Source organism: Oncorhynchus keta, chromosome 31 (genome assembly GCF_023373465.1).
Source record: "Oncorhynchus keta strain PuntledgeMale-10-30-2019 chromosome 31, Oket_V2, whole genome shotgun sequence".
NCBI lineage: Eukaryota > Metazoa > Chordata > Actinopteri > Salmoniformes > Salmonidae > Oncorhynchus > Oncorhynchus keta.
In genome coordinates this window covers 1,348,682-1,365,030 of record NC_068451.1, presented here as the reverse complement: position 1 = coordinate 1,365,030, position 16,349 = coordinate 1,348,682, and the positions used below count along the sequence as shown (strand labels likewise).

The following is a 16,349-nucleotide window of genomic DNA, read 5'->3' as shown; positions in this document are numbered from 1 at the left end:
GACTGACTGACTGACTAAATGTGTGACTGTGTTCTTACATACTGTATAATGTGTGTGTGTGTGTGGGGGGGGTCAGTAGCTTGGTTTGGAGCTTTGTCTGGCGAGAGAAAGGCAGGCAGTGTGTGTGTGTGTGTGTGTGTGTGTGTGTGTGTGTGTGTGTGTGTGTGTGTGTGCAATGCGTGCAGGCCGGCGCTGAAGGGATTGAATGTCTGGGGCTTCAGGGCTCCCTTCCTGCCTCTATCGTGATATCTCCAAGACGCTTGTCAAACTCAAGGAGAAGGGAGACTGAAAGGGGAAAAAAACACTTCGTACTTGGATTCTGTGTGATACTTAAATCTGCCTCCTTTTGTGCCTCTTTCTGTCTTCTCACAAAGAGAGTTGCTAATCCGGAGCTCAAAGGAGAGCTGGCTTTTCCTGTGTAATTACAGACGCAACGCAACACTCTGTCTGCCAGGCAATTACAGCTGCCACACGGGAGAGATGGAGGGATAGAGAGAAAGTAAGGGGTAAAGGGGGAAAAGAGGTGAAAACGGAATGATATTGAGTTCAGTCAAATTGCTATCAAAGGCATGTCTGTGCCACACACACACACATGAACCCACACCCACACGCACACACACAACATATGTTTTACTATCCTTGTGGGGACTTAAAATTGTTTGCCATTCAAAATCCTATTTTCCCTAACCTCTAACCCTAAACCTCACCTTAATCCTAACCCCAACCCTAACCTTAACCACAACCCTGACCTTAAAGGGAAATTTCCTCGCTGCTCTTTCCCTGTAAATGTCCATTAATATGCTATTAACATATATGTGTCATAAAAATCGAGAATTTCCTCCCTACACGCAAATACGAGCATTTCTGCATCTCACTGGTAGAAATGGGCCATCTAAATTTCCTGGCTGTAAGCGAACCACAATATTCATAATTCATTGAGATTTCACGATGTAGTACCGCCCCTGTCAAAGTGGATCCAATTGAGAATGGGTATCAAAAGGTAGCTAGCTAATGATACTCCCTGGATTAGCCATTCATCCATAGAACGTCAGTTTACAAATAACTATTTATTTTGTATTTTTGTGTAGAGAACAACTGTAAAATGAGTGTGGTGCTCTGTACTTGGATGTGCAAACTACAAGCAAGCACAGGCTGTTGGGGTAACATTTCATTGGTTACCTTACTAAGAAGTCAAGCAGAGGTAAAGTAGATAATTTAGCTAGCTAACTATATTTGTTCATCTAAACCCAAATCTAGCTTGCTTTCATAATACGCTGGCTAGACATTCCAAAGCAAATCACTGTAATTAGCCAGCTAATCGGGCGATGTCATTTGTAACTTTGCAAGCTAACATTAGCTATGTTCGGTTACGTTAGCTACAGACTACCGGACCATGTCTAACCGTTAGCTAGCTAGCTAACTAACTACCGCAGAGGCTAACATGACTGGCCTATGTGTTCTATTCACAGAGTCCAATTCCATCAACATCTATAGCAGCATAAACATCGAGCTAAGCACCAGGACCCTTTGCTAAATCTTTCCATGACTCCACGATGAGCAAATAAATATACTGGAGGTAGGCATAAACAGGGTCTGTGTCTCGCTGTCATAGTTGGTGTGTTTTATAAGTAGACTATAACTTATAATGTAGTTTTTCTGTATTATGGAGGCTTAGTTGATTGTTTATGCAAAGCTTGAAGTCTAAATTGAAGAAAATCTGAGTTATTAGTAAGGAGGGAGTGGTGGTTTTATTTGTGAAGTTTAGTATGCATGATCTATTGACACGAGGAGGATGGGTGAATATAGTAGTGTTTGAGTGTGTACTGATGCACTAAAAGTAGTAAAATTTTGGCTAATCACTGACTGACTAGTGTATGTCCTACAGACTAATCATGCTGCTGCTGCTGCTGCTCTTAGGAAAAAAGATTGCAGTCAGAGTGCAGTATAACTGCAATTATTTTGCAATTACTGCATCCAAAATAGCACAGTTGATTGCAGTTACTGCACTTTTACTGCAGTTTTAATATATATATATATATATATATATATATATATATTGTTAGGCCTGTAGACCCATTGGGTGAAAGCTTTCAGCCAGGAACACGTTCAAGCTCAACATCTGACTCGGATGAGAAAAAGACTGCACATGGCTGGCAAGAGCCAAAATGTATAGATGTAGGTCTGCTGCCATTGCCCAACACAAAACGAGGTTCACGCTGCTTGGAAGAATCAGCCAACACAACATCCATATTCATTTAGACTGATGTTGTAGTATAATATAGAATGCCTAGTATGCTCACAGCAGCGTTGTGGTATAGATATTGCTATCTATTGTGCCTTCGGAAAGTATTCAGACCCCTTGACTTTTACCAAATTTGGTTAGGTTACAGTGTAACGGATGTGAAATAGCTAGCTAGTTAGTGGTAATGATTTCAATCGGTGACATCACCTGCTCTGAGACCTTGAAGTAGTGGTTCCCCTTGCTCTGCGGAAAAGGGCCACGGCTTTTGTGGAGCGATGGGTAACGATGCTTCGTGGGTGACTGTTGTTGATGTGTGCAGAGCGTCCCTGGTTCGCTCCCGGATATGGGCGAGGGGACGGTCTAAAGTTATACTGTTACACTGATGCTGTTGACCCGGATCACTGGTTGCTGCGGAAAAGGAGGAGGTCAAAATGGGGGTGAGTGTAACGCATGTGAAATACTCAGTACTTTGTTGAAGCGCCTTTGGCATCGAATTGGGTATGACGCTACAAGCTTGGCACACCTGTATTTGGGGAGTTTCTCCCATTCTTCTCTGCAGATCCTCTCAATCTCAGTCAGGATGAATGGGGAGTGTCGATACACAGATATTTTCAGTTCTCTCCAGAGATGTTCGATCGGGTTCAAGTCCAGACTCTGGCTGGGCCACTCAAGGACATTCAGAGACTTATCCCAAAGCCATTCCTGCATTGTCTCGGATGTGTGCTTAGGGTCGTTGTCCTGTTAGAAGATGAACCTTCTCCCCAGTCTGAGGTCCTGAACGCTCTGGAGCAGGTTTTCATCAAGGATCTTTCTGTACTTTGCTCCGTTCATCTTTCTCCCGATCCTAGTCTCAGGGACTAGTCTCCCAGTCCCTGCCACTGAAAAACACCCCCACAGCATGATGCTGCCACCACCATGCTTCACCGTAGGGATGGTGCCAGGCACCTCCAGATGTGACGCTTGGCATTCATGCCAAAGAGTTCAATCTTGATTTCATCAGACCAGAGAATCTTGTTTCTCATGGTCTGAGAGTCTTTAGGTGCCTTTTGGCAAACTCCAAGCATGCTGTCATGTGCCTTTAACTAAGGAGTGTCTTCCGTCTGGCCACTCTACCATGAAGGCCTGATGGTGGAGTGCTGCAGAGATAGTTGTCCTTCTGGAAGGTTCTCCCATCTCCACAGAGGAACTCTTGAGCTCTGTCAGAGTGACCATTGTATTCTTGGTAACCTCCCCGACTAAGGCCCTTCTCCCCCGATTGCTCAGTTTAGCTGGGCGGCCAGCTCTAGGAAGAGTCCTGGTGGTTCCAAACTTCTTCCATTTAAGAATGATGGAGGCCACTATGTTCTTGGGGACCTTCAATACTGCAGAAATGTTTTGATGCCCTTCCCCAGTCTGTGCCTCAACAGACAGGCTGTCTCGTAGCCCTATGAACAATTCCTTCTTGGTTTTTGCTGTTGGACCTTGTGCGTATGTGTGTGCCTTTCCAAATCATGTCCAATCATTTCAATTTACCACAGGTGGACTCCGATGAAGTTGGCCAGAAATGCTGTTACTAGGCCAGCATCCCAGAGTCGCCTCTTCATTGTTGATGTTGAGACTGGTGTTTTGCGGGTATTATTTAATGAAGCTGCCAGTTGAGGACTTGTGAGGCATCGGTTTCTCAAACTAGACACTCTACAGTACTTGTCCTCTTGGTCAGTTGTGCACCGGGGCCTCCCACTTCTCTTTCTATTCTGGTTAGAGCCAGTTTGAGCTGTTTTGTGAAGGGAGTAGTACACAGCGTTGTACGAGATTTTCAGTTTCTTGGCAATTTCTCGCTTGGACTAGCCTTCATTTCTCAGAACAAGAATAGGCTGACGAGTTTCAGAAGAAAGTACTTTGTTTCTGGCCATTTTGAGCCTGTAATCAAACCCACAAATGCTGATGCTCCCGATACTCAGGCCAACACAACGTGCCATTGGAATACAGGAGTGATGGTTACTGGTAATGGGCCTCTGTACACCTATATAGATATTCCATAAAGAATCTGCCGTTTCCAGCTACAATAGTAATTTACAAAATTAACAATGTCTGCACTGTGTTTATGATCTATTTGATGTTATTTTAATGGACAAAACATGTGCTTTTAAAAAAAACAAGGACATTTCCAAGTGACCCCAACCTTTTGAATGGTAGTGTACTTTTATACAGTGTACTGTATAAAAACATAAAGATATATATTATACAACTTTTGAAGTTAATGCAATGCCACTGGTAACTTGTTGCGACGAGCAATCCCGTATCAAGCTCATTACCATAACGCAACGTTAACTATTCATGAAAATCGCAAATGAAATGAAATAAATATATTGGCTCTCAAGCTTAGCCTTCAGTGAGAATCACTCTGGAGAAGGGCGGAACAGCTCCTATGAATGTGGGCATGAAACAGATTTTAAATTCATTGTCTAGTGATATGAAGAACCATTTCAAAGTAGAAAGGTGTAGGCAAGAGATTTGGGGAAAAATACAGAAAATGTCACGTTCTGACCTTAGTTCCTTTATTATGTCTTTTATGTTAGTTTGATCAGGGCGTGAGTTGGGGTGGGTAGTCTATGTTCTTTTTTCTATGTTGTGTTTATGTGTTTTGCCTGGTATGGTTCCCAATCAGATGCAGGTTTCGTTCGTTGTCTCTGATTGAGAATCATACTAAGTTAGCCTGTATTCCCCATTTTAGTTGTGGGTGATTATTTTCTGTTTAGTGTTTCTTCATCACCTTACGGGACTGTTTCGTTTTTTTGTTTATTCACGTTGTTGTTTTGTTCGGTGTTCAGTTGTTTTATTAAAAAATGGACACTTACCACGCTGCGCATTGGTCCTCCTCTTTTTCCACCAACGACAGCCGTTACAGAGAATGTCTAACTCCTTGACAGGTCTTTAACTGCTTTAGCCGAAGTAAGAAAACGGGATGAGAAATGATTTCCCGGGGAATCATGACAAGACATTTCAGAGAGATAAAGATCGTTTGAGAGCTCTTGGTGAACAGATAAAAACATTGAAAGGAGAAATTCAACAATTACAGTCAAGGGTCGTAAAAACAGACTTGGCTCCAACATGTGGACCCTTTGTTCCCTCAATCTACCCTCACACTGAGTTGCGCAAGGCAGATCGGATTTCAAGCATCTGGTCAGCATTGCCTGGCATCGAGTCAACAGATACTGACAGCGGTGACGAACGATGTCTTAGGCCAACCAGAACACAGGCTGTAAAAGGAAGTAAAGACAAACCTCTGGTGACTGTAATCACACACAAATCAGCATCTCCAAAACAGTTGGATGAATTGTCAAAACTGTTGAAACATCCATGAGACATGGGTATTAAAATATGCGACATGGGTGTAGTTGAAAAGACACATTCTGCTGACATGTTGTTCATACTGATTGTTGGAACAAATGGTCAACTGTGTTGGAGGCTCCTATCATCATCTCACTATGTGGCACACCATGTAATCCAGTTACTCTGATGCTTCCTCCAGAAACCACATTACTAGAACACGACTGTTGTGAGTTGGTTTTGGATCAGCTCTCTGATGGGTTTATTAAGAGTCATCCGTTGGAAAACCCTGAGTTTATCTTATACACAGACGGATCAAGCATTGTGGAGCAGTGTGTGAGGATGGCAGGCTGACCAGTTACTACAATGGACAATGTGATAGTGACAGGCATGTTACCTGCAGGAACATGAGCACAGGTGGCGGAATTGACAGAAGCATGCAAACAGGCTGAAGGAAAAACAGCTAAAATCCACACAGACTCAAGGTATGCTTTTGGTGTTACCCATGATTTTGGGAAAATATGGAAAAACAGACGATTCATGGGAGTTCCTGTGAAGAATGGACCAGAGGGGATGGTTCTACTGAATGCTCTCCAGTTATTGGACAAGTTGAATTTTGGAAATGAAAGCACATGGAAAACTCTTTACCGACGAGAGTAAAGCTAATGAGCTGCCAAGGCAAATATCAAGAGAACATCTCTGTCACCTAAACTGATTAGGACATACATCTTGGATACATTGCAACACATTAGAGACATACAAAGCAGTGCACCAAAAGATGAAGTGTGGGAATGGATGGCTGCAGGATGCAAACTCAATCAATCAGGTGTGTGGAAATACAACCGGAGATGTGTAGCGCCAAATGCACTCTTACCCTACTTGGTGTCACAGATCCACTCTTTGGGACACATTGGTGTGAATAATATAGTTTATCGTTTTTGTGGGCAAATGGTGGAATCCTGGTGTGCGGAAAGAGGCTGAGGCTGTTGTGGCGAATTGCAACATTTGTATGGAAAACAACACCAAGGGACGAGTGAAAGTACAGACACGACGAGCGCCTTCAGACATCTACATCTACATCACGTTGGCCAAATGTAAAGGACACAAAGATGTGCTGGTTGTTGTTGATCGTTTCTCACGATGGGTTGAAGCCTACTCTACTAAGAATGGAACTGCACAACACACAGCTAAAATTCTGATTTGAGAAATCGTAGACAGAAAAAGAGTCGTGGGGAATAACTCCCGAGGGGGGACCCGACGTAATACCAGGACAGTGGGTGATGGTAAAAGAAATATGTAACAGACACATTAGGGACAAAATGAGAAGGTCCTTATCAAGTTTTGCTCACAACGAGTTAAAGTCCAGGGAAAATCACGATGAATACATGTCACTCATTGCATGGTTGTCCATTTTGATAACAAAGTGGAGCCTGAAGAATAAAGAACTGATTGATTAGCAATCAGGAGCCAATCTCGGGTGAAGAAGCATAGTAAGATGATCAAAACTTGATAAGATTCTATGTTGTATATCGCAGTCATCATATTAGGGATATCTAGGTGAAATGTCCAACTTTTTCCTGAACATTGGGACATGCTTACTTTAGGGAAATCTATGTGAAATATAATTTTCTCTTGAAACAAGGACCTGTCACTTTCACTCTTTTGTTTCCTTTGTTACAGGTTATGAGAATCTACCATCTGAAGCTGAAGCAATATTCCTTGACCCAAGGACTGTACTTGAAATGATACAAGATCAGTCCTTATCAACCGGTGGAACGGAAGAAGAATTCCTCACTACCAGCAGACTGTCCGAACATAATTTCTAATAGTTATCTATGTGGGATTGATACCAGTGTGGAAGAGCTGGTCACTTTTAAAATACTTGCCAATTGGACGATTTAATATTATTGTCTTCCTGCTTATACATGATGTGGTAAGAATCGTAAGCGACATCATCATTACACATGTCAATACTTATTTTATATAACTTTGTTTGAAATCTATTTCTTATTGTAAAGCAAGTAGAATATGCCCTTTGTGTTTTATAGAAATGCAAGGTGTTTAATGTGAATGATTTTATGCTTACTGCTAATGTTTTTTTATACTGTCTATTTTTTAATGTTTTCTATTGTTTTCTAAAAATACATTTAAAGTATATTTATTTTTAAAATGGGGGGAGTGTAAGAATATTTAGAAGATAAATACACAATGTAGAGGACGAGAGGTCAATAGAGTACAAACGGTCAAGAGGACTAAAAAGCCAATAGAGTACTAACGATCAATGGAAATTGTGTTTTTTTCTGTAGTAGGGGATTAATGATCAATGGGTGTCACGAGAATTTTCAATCCCAATGATAATAACAATCAATCAATAGCTTTGACAAAATCCCCGAGGTTTATAAGACCATGGGTTTAATAATAATTAGTCAAAGACAGTTTAGTACAGTTTATTCACGAGAACGTTCTAAACTCAATAATAGACAAACATCAATTTGATTGCTGCGCACATACTTCCACACACAAACAGTAGGTATCCTACGCACATACTGTATCACTAGCCAGCCGACAAAGATTAGGGAGACCTTGAGACGTACTCCCTGTCCTCTCCCAAATCTCTAGTCAGGTCGGTACCGAATTTTGCTCAGACAGTCTGTGTTTAAGATACGATAAAGACATATTGTACAGATACATTGTAAAACTACACTCACAGATATATAATTTTACTGACTAAAACTACACACATCATTAGAATAATTTCATGATTCTAATCTATTTTATACAATTATATGGTTTCAGGGTGGAATATTCTAATCATTAATTTAAACATATAAATTCCATTATCAATGGGTCAGAGACATGGGAGTCCGGGACTCATAGCTACATGGTAAGTTCTCATTGGTCCAAATTGTTTATACATTGAGCCTGAAATATGATACTTGTTATTTGGCCATTGTCCCAGCTAATTGCAAGGAATTCTAATTGGTCAACCACAGGCTAGGGTTGGGTTATAAAACTACATCTTGTCCCTTTGTTCTGTGGAGAGAAGCATTGAGGACCGGGGAGAATGAACATCTACCTCCACGCATGATTTGTTCTCTTTGAATAAACCTATTTTCCTCCCCCTGGTTTGCTTTGGGGTCTGTGTTATTGAAGAGTAACATCAACAGCGAACACATTCAACAAATACAACTGGTGTAGACTTTGCAGTGAAATGCTTGCTTACGAAACTTTCCCAACGATGCAGAGTTTGAAGAATAATAATTCAAAATGAAATAGTAACTAACAGAAGGGGAATACAATAAAATACACAAGAATGGAGCTATATTCAAGGAGTACCAGTACCAGAGGTACAAGGTACATGAGGTAGATATGTACACGAAGGCAGGGTAAAGTGACTACGCATCCAGATAGATAGTAATAAGAGCAAAATAAACAACAGAGTAGCAGCGGCAAATGATGAGTGTAAAAGTGTATGTATGTTTGTGTTGTGTTGTGTCGGTATGCGAGTGTGTGTTTTAAGAGTGAATACGTATGTAGTGTTTGAATGTGTGAGATATTTGTGTAGGACTGACAGTGTGTGTGAGTGTGTATATAAAAATTGAATGAGTGTGCGTAGGGTCAGTGCAAGATAGAGTCATTGTAGATAATTTGGGTACCATTAATTGACTATTTAACAACAGTCTTATGGCTTGGGGGTAGAAGCTGTCTCGGAGCTGTTGGTCCGAGAGCCGATGCTCCGGTACAGTTTGCCGGACGGTAAGCAGAGTGAACAGTCTATGGCAATTTTTTGGGCCTTCCTCTGACAACACTTGATTGAAAATGAATTACAGAACCCTGAATCAATACTTTGTAGAAGCACCTCTGGCAGCGATTACAGCTGTGAGTCTTTCTGGGTAAATTTCTAAGAGCTTTTCACAACTGGACTGTGCAACATTTGCCCATTATTCTTTTTAAAATTCTTCAAGCTCTGTCAAATTGATGATCGTTGCTAGAAAACAATTCTCAGGTCTTACCTTAGATGTTCAAGTAGATTAAAGTCAATACTGTAACTTAGCCACTCAGGAACTTTCACTGTCTTCTTGGTGAGAAACTACATGTATGTGTATATTTAGCCTTGGGTTTTATGTTATTTTCCTGCTGAAAGGTGAATCCTTCTCCAAGTGTCTGGTGGAAAGCAGACCGAACCAGGTTTTCTAGGATTTTGCCTGTGTTTAGCTCCATTTAGTTTATTTTTTATCCCCCCAAAACTCCCCATTCCTTAATGATTACAAGAATACCCATAACATGACGCAGCCACCACTATGCTTGAAAATATGGAGAGTGGTACTCAGTAATGTGTTGGATTGGATTTGCCCCAAACAAACACTTTGTATTCAGGATAAAGTGAATTGCTTTGCCACATTATTTGCAGTATTACTATAGTCTGTTGTTGCAACCAGGATGCATGTTTAGGAATATTTTTAATCTGTGCATGCTTCCTTCTTTTCACTGTCAATTAGGTTAATATTGTTGAGTAACTGCAATGTCGTTAATCTATCCTCAGGTTTCATCCATCACAGCAATTAAGCTCTGTAACTGTTTAAGTCACCATTGTCCTTATGGTGAAATCCCTGAGTGGTTTCTATCCTCTCTGACAACTGAGTTAGGAAGCATGCCTATATCATTGTAGTGACTGGGTGTATTGATACACCATCCAAAAAAATGCCACCAGTTGATCATGGAGGTTCTGAAGAATGTCTCCAACACACCTCTCTATATCTGCATCGAAACTGTGATGGTCTGTCACAGACACACGATCCATAGGGTCTGCTGTGACCCTCTCCAGTAAGAACTGTCCGCCCCGTTTTGAAAAGCCTGCCTTTTTATAGCTGTCAGGCTGCAGTCCGCATGTTGTGGCTCTATTGAACAAGGACATCCATATTTATGTGCTGTTAGTGTGATTGTGCAATCGGCGACACACAGAGGCCAGCATCATTGCTACAAAACATGACTCCGTTCAATTTTAGATCAGACAGCAGGCTCAATCAACCAATGACGTAATTGGCTGAACTCTCCCAGCGCAAAAATTCTAAAATACTACTATGGTGCATAATTATGTCTGAAACGCCTCTCATCACTCATAATTATGTAGGGAGACTGAAAAAACATTCCAAATCGTAATGTTTAGCTGTGAAGTTTCCCTTTAACCCCTAACCCACTGTCCCTGATCAGTTTCACCTGTCCTCGTTATTGTCTCCACCCTCTCCAGGTGTCGCTTGTTTCCCCCAGTGTATTCATCCCTGTGATTCCTGTCTCTCTGTGCCAGTTGGTCTTGTATGTTTCCAAGTCAACCAGCGTTTTTCCCCGTTCTCCTACTTTTGCTATTCTCCTTTTTCTAGTCCTCCCGGTTTTGATCCTTGCCTCTTTCTGGACTTTAATCCCGCCTGCCTGACCATTCTGCCTGCCTTGACCATTCTGCCTGCCTTGACCATTCTGCCTGCCTGCCACTCTGTACCTCCTGGACTCTGATCTGGTTTTGACCTTTTTGCCTGTCCACATACCATTCTCTTGCCTACACCTTTGGATTATTCAACATTGTAAGACTCCAACCATCTGCCTCCTGTGTCTGCATTTTGGTCTCGCTTTGTGCCTTGATACCCACGAGGGAGAATGTTCCTGTTTTTACTATCCTTGTGGGGACGTTCGGGTGTTTCCAGTACCCATTAGGATAGCAACACAAGCGCGCGCACGCACACACAAACAAACTGTCATCAGACATACATTTTCTGACAAGTAGCCTGAGATTTTCTCTGTGATAATCAGGGCCTGTGCATTGCTCCATGCTGATGTCACCGTTCAGAGTGCCTCTCTCTGATTTCATATTATTGTGTGCCGCCAGCTGCGGCTGAATCACCAAATTGCTTTACTCCCTCGGGACGAGGAGCCCTTTCACCCCAAAACCCCTCGCTCTGATCTGCTGGATACTCTCAGGCTTTCACTGTGTGTTTGTGCATGAAGGCCAAGGAGGGAGAACACTTCTGAGGTATTGTGGACATCCAACAGTGTGTGGTGTGGGCAGTATGGGTGTTTGCAGTATGCGTGTGTATGTGTGTAAGAGATAAAAAAATAATGCATGTGTGCATACGCATGTGTGAGAAATATCGAAGGTCTACGTGCATGTGCATAAGTGTGCGTGTGTTAGAGCAGACAAGTGTGCATGTGTGTATATACGTTTGTGTATGTGTGTGCCAGGCGGGGAGGAAGCTGAGAAGCAGATAAGACATTAAACAGTGTCTCAGAGGTGAATGTGAAACCTCCAGCATTCCCCCTAGGTTACAAACCCTGAGAGAGAGAGAGAGAGAGGCCACACCTGGACACAGTAAGAATCACAACAAAGAGGAAATGACAACCCAATTAGACTCTGCTGTTCACTGCTCATCCTGCTGCCACAGTTGGTCTTTGTCTAAAGCCCAACAGCACAATACTCCCTGAGCTGTGTGTTAGTGTTTCTCAGTTGAATCCCATAGCCCTGCACCTATCAACCATTGGTACTCTTGTGCCGTTGTTTATAATGTTTATGACTGCCTATGACAGATGTTATAATGTCTTATGTAGCTGTTATGAAGACTTTATGAATGCATACATAAGGGGAGTTGCATTAAAGTGTCTCAACCATAACAGGTTAGAAGTTCTGTTGTCCTCCGTTTGATAATTCATATGAGTAATTATGATGCCATCTTGATGCTTAGGAATGATTGGGGTGGGCAGGGAGGGACTGCTGGAAGAAACTCGATGCTGTTCAGTGATTTCTGCACTGCTGTGAACTGTGACATCATCAGTTCGTAGAGCATTTATCTCTCCAACCACAACTCTGTCTCAATCACAGGAAGTGCCTGCTATTATCAACAGCCTGTGTTCTCAATGAAGGACCAGAATGCTGCTATGGATGGTATTCTATAGACTGAGAAGTGAGAAGGTCGTTGCGTACTGTCGTTAGTGATATATAGTTGCATATAAATAGTTCCATGTAAATAGTTAATTGCATAACCCATATTGCAACTTATTAGTTTCAAGTTTTAATGTCACTTGGGCAAGTGCAGTGAAATGCCATTCTTACAAACAAAAAAATCAAAGAATGCAATAATCAATAACAATGTATTACTAAAAAAAAACACGAGAAATAATAATATGAAATATGAAATACATAATAAAGTAAGTAATCATACTATATAAAGGAAATATTTAAGAAGTCAGTTCCAATAGCATATTTACATGTGCAGGGATACTGGAGTGATGGGGGTAGATATGTATAGAGGTAAGGGCACTAGACTACAGGATAGTAGATAAACAGAGTAGAAGCAGCTTGCATGTAAGCGGGTGTGTGGGTGTGTACAGTCAAATGTATGTGCATATTATGTGTGAGCAAGCAAGTGATGGATCGAGTGTTTGTGTGTGACTGTGTGTGTGAGTGTGCATAGAGATATTGAAATAAAAGGTCAATTATGATACAAGGTAAACTCGGTGATAGAAGCTGTTCAAGACTTGATGCACCGGTACCTCCTGCCATGCGGTAGCAGAGAAAATAGTCAATGGCTTGGGTGGTACGGGTCTTTGACGATTTTCCGGGCCTTCTTTTCACACCGCCTGATATAGAGGTCCTAGAGGACCAGTAGCTACTCTTCCCGGGGTCCAGCAAAATTAAGGCACCTGTACATTTTAAAAACATTACAATACATTCATAACAGATTTCACAAAATATTAAGTGTGTGCCCTCAGGCCTCCACTCTACTATCACATAAAGTCAGCAAAAAAAGAAACGTCCTTTTTCAGGACCTTGTCTTTAAAGAGGCACGTGCAAGTTCCCGGACATTTCTAGGGGGAATGGCCCTAGCCCTCACCCGCCGATCCAACAGGTCCCAGACGTGCTCAATGGGATTGAGATCCGGGCTCTTCGCTGGTCATGGCGGAACACTGACATTCCTGTCTTGCATGAAATCACGCACAGAACGAGCAGAATGGCTGGTGGCATTGTCATGTTGGAGGGTCATGTCAGGATGAGCCTGCAGGAAGGGTACCACATGAGCGAGGAGGATGTCTTCCCTGTAATGCACAGCATTGAGATTGCCTGCAATGACAACAAGCTCAGTCTGATGATGCTGTGACACACCGCTCCAGACCATGACGGACCCTCCACCTCCAAATCGATCCCACTCCAAAGTACAGGCCTCGGTGTAACACTCATTCATTCGACGATAAACGCGAATCCGACCATCACCCCTGGTGAGACAAAACCGCAACTCGTCATTGAAGAGCACTTTTTGCCAGTCCTGTCTGGTCCAGCGACGGTGGGTTTGTGCCCATAGTGTGACATTGTAGCCGGTGATGTCTGGTGAGGACCTGCCTTACAACATTCCTACAAGCCCTCAGTCCAGTCTCTGTCAGCCTATTGCGGGCAGTCTGAGCACTGGTGGAGGGATTGTGCATTCCTGGTGTAAATCGGCCGTTGTTGTTGCCATCCTGTACCTGTCCTGCAGGTGTGATATTTGGATGTACCGATCCTGTGCAGGTGTTGTTACGCGTGGTCTGCCACTGCGAGGACGATCAGCTGTCCATCCGGTCTCCCTGTAGCGCTGTCTTAGGCGTCTCACAGTAAGGACATTGCAATTTATTGCCCTGGCCACATCTGCAGTCCTCATGCCTCCTTGCAGCATGCCTAAGGCACGTTCACGCAGATGAGCAGGGACCCTGGGCATCTTTCTTTTGGTGTTTTTCAGAGTCAGTAGAAAGGCCTCTTTAGTGTCCTAAGATTTCATAACTGTGACCTTCTTTGCCTACCGTCTGTAAGCTGTTAGTGACTTAACCGTTCCGCAGTTGCATGTTCATTAATTGTTTATGCTTCATTGAACAAGCATGGGAAACAGTGTTTAAACCCTTTACAATGAAGATCTGTGAAGTTATTTGGATTTTTACGAATTATCTTTGAAAGACAGGGTCCTGAAAAAGGGACGTTTCTTTTTTTGCTGAGTTTATATGCCTCCCTGTTTTTCCGCACCTGTTCTGAGAACGCGCCTTGGAATACCGCTGGGCTACGCGGCCTTGCGGGTGTTGACCTGATTAAAGACCTCTGGGTCGGTGACGGCCCTCACACCCGGCTCGATATTGTTGTTTTCAAAGTGTGCATAAAATGCATTGAGAATGATGTGTTGAACATTGCAGTCGTGTCCAACAGGATCATTTGAGAATAGAACTGACCCCTCATTGGTTCAGGCTCAGATGTTGCCAGAGTCTAGTTGGGTCCAGCAGAGATGTTGAGACATGTTTTATAAGGGGCCAGATGTCTTTAGAGTGGAGCCAGGCACTAGGTTGGCCTAGAGGGTGTGTGCATGTCTTCCTTCGTTACCACACAGTAAGCCCAGCTCTGCCTGGGACCACACGGTCTCTATTTATCTCAGAGGTTACGTAGGTATCTGCCATGTCATATTTCCCCCTGGGCAGCCTGCCTGTCTCCCTCTCACTTTCAAGGTGAGAAGGGTCATACCAGAACAGACTGACTCACACCTCCCACATACTTTTAATACGGTTCATACTCCTTCCATCTCTCTTTACTTTCCTGCACCCTATCTGTGAACAGACTCCCTCCTCATCTGCAGACCCCCTTTCGTTCCCTTTGTCAATATCTGTCAGTTACTCTTCTGGAGAGTTATTCAATTCTGTCAAATACTGTAAATATATATTCATGGAGTACTACCAACGTGCCATTCTAGCTTACCTCCATAGCTTTTCACAGTAAGAACTAGAGAGAGATGCATTCAGTGCTGGTGTTGGAGATGAACATGACAGCACACTCATGCAACGTAAGAAAATCATAATGTTATTGTTTTGCCCAATGGGAGTGTCGAAACAAATCTGTTTTTGAAACTTCTCTCTCAAGCTTTGATAATATGTATGTAATGTCACGCTTTCGATTAAAACACAGATTAACAGAAAAAAAAAGAAGGCGGCGAATTGTGTTATTCCCTTGTAATTTAAATAATTTATTTACCACTAGAGTACAACAACAATAATGTGTTACAATACATCATAGTGGGTCAACAACAACAAAAACATAATTATCATAAACAACAACAACAACAACAAAAATAATAGCTCTATCGTGACAATATTGGTGCCTCGCTCCTCTTCCTGGTCTTCCAGGAAGTCCACTGGCGCGGGTGCCCAAAGGTGGGTGGAGTTAGGGGCGGGGTAGTGTCACCTACACTTCCTGCTCTAAGTCACATCATCAACACTCCTCATTTAATAAGGGGGAAGTAACGACTAATAAAAAAAAATAAAAAACCAGAATCAAAATAGCGTCAGTGCAATTCTTTGTATCTAACCATTTTTATTCCTACAAAGGACAAAAAAACCCATGACTGAATGATGGCTTTACACTTCGAGGGAGGCGGGCGAGACAAATGCAAATGAGCAGATACAACGCTGGTGTCCATAACAACTACCTGTAAATATGACCTTTTGACCTCCGACCTAAAGCAATCTCAGACCTAATGGAATGGTATCAAAGGTTCATGGAGAATCTCTGAACCACATCTACTGTCCATTCTCACCTATTGTATCCTTTCTCTCTAAGTATCACTACAACACTACTATACCTCCCCATTCCCATACCACTGCATCATATAGACAAGGACAACCCTGTTCCAATAAGAACAAACCAACATATCCACAGAAATCTTAAATGTGTAGTTGATGATGATGACATACCTTGTGTAGTTGATGGAATCACTGTTGGGCTCCCTAAAGCATTCAAGATTCAATGCAC

General features: G+C 42.5%; 1 long non-coding RNA gene across 2 annotated transcripts; it reads left to right on the top strand.

Moving 5' to 3' along the window:
• Nucleotides 1-828: 828 nt before the first annotated feature.
• LOC118364102 (uncharacterized) lies at nucleotides 829-8,676 on the top strand. 2 transcript variants are annotated; one of them, XR_004821508.2, is made up of 4 exons: nucleotides 829-1,000; nucleotides 1,089-1,201; nucleotides 1,470-1,576; nucleotides 7,232-8,676. It is a non-coding gene; the product is annotated as an uncharacterized LOC118364102 (long non-coding RNA). The 2 variants fall into 2 exon arrangements; XR_004821507.2 differs by lacking the exon at nucleotides 829-1,000 and having other exon boundaries at nucleotides 1,010-1,201.
• Nucleotides 8,677-16,349: the final 7,673 nt, after the last annotated feature.